The sequence below is a fragment of the Equus caballus genome, chromosome 9 (genome assembly GCF_041296265.1).
Source record: "Equus caballus isolate H_3958 breed thoroughbred chromosome 9, TB-T2T, whole genome shotgun sequence".
Classification (NCBI taxonomy): Eukaryota; Metazoa; Chordata; class Mammalia; order Perissodactyla; family Equidae; genus Equus; species Equus caballus.
Genome location: NC_091692.1, coordinates 86,149,520 through 86,150,653, shown reverse-complemented (window position 1 = coordinate 86,150,653; position 1,134 = coordinate 86,149,520).

Below are 1,134 nucleotides of genomic sequence, written 5' to 3'. Positions count from 1 at the left end.
CACTTAACTTTATGCTGCATCTTTCGTGGGCTAGGTGGTCTCAGGGAATGTGTGGGATGAGAAGGGACTTGAGTTGACTCTGAGCACAGTCAGGGCAAGAGTAATGCCAACAACATTATGGGGCACTTACTCTAGGAAAGCACCATGCTTAATGGTCCATGGACCGCCTGTGTGTTAGCTTCCCAGCTCTGCTTTAACGAATTACCGCAAATTTGGTGGCTTGATAAAACCCTCGCAAATTGATTCTCTCACAGTTCTGGAGGCCAGAATCCAAAATCAAGGTATTGGCAGGGCTACGTTCCCCTCCGAAGGCTCCCGGGAGCGTCCTTCTTTGCCTCTTTTCACGTATGAAGACTCCAGGGTTCCTTGGCTTGTGGCTGTGTAACTCCAATCTCTTCCCTTCTTTTCATAGAGACTTCTTCTCTTCTCCCTGTATCTTTCTCTTGTAAAGACACGTCACTGGCTTTAGGGCCCACCCGGGTAATCCAGGGTAATAATCTCAAGATCCGTAACTTAATTACATCTGCAAAAACCCCTTTGTCAAATAAAGTCACATTGATAGGTTCTGGAGGTTAGGATGGGGACACACCTTTTGGGGGGGGCCACCATTCAAACCTTTACAAAATATTGTTAACCCTGCTGTAGAGATGAAGAAATCTGGGTTCAATCCATGGTGGTAATTTACCCATGGCCCCTCTGCTGGTGGGTGGCAGAGCTGGGCTGGGACTCATCCTCAGGCCTGCCTTAAGCATTGTCTACTACAAGAGCATTGTAGAACATCACGGAATGTGTGGACCATGCAGAGGTAGGACAGTCCTTAGTGATCCAGCTTGCAGGGCTGTGCTTTGCCCACAGAGGGTGCTCCATGTTGATCTGTTATCCAGGTGGTTATTGATTCTGAGGCCTTGACCTGAGCTTCTGGGGATGGCAAACGGATCTATCTGCCTCTATATGCCTAGCACAGTACAGAAAATGTCAGATGAATGAAACTGAATGCCTTTAAGAGGACACTGTGCTTCTGTGTCCATGTACCATTGCAGGGTCTATAGCTTACAGTTAGCAACGGAGCAGCGATGCTCTGGAAAGGGCTGCATGGGGAGGCAGAGCTTCCTCTGAGACCCAGCTCCTGCCTCC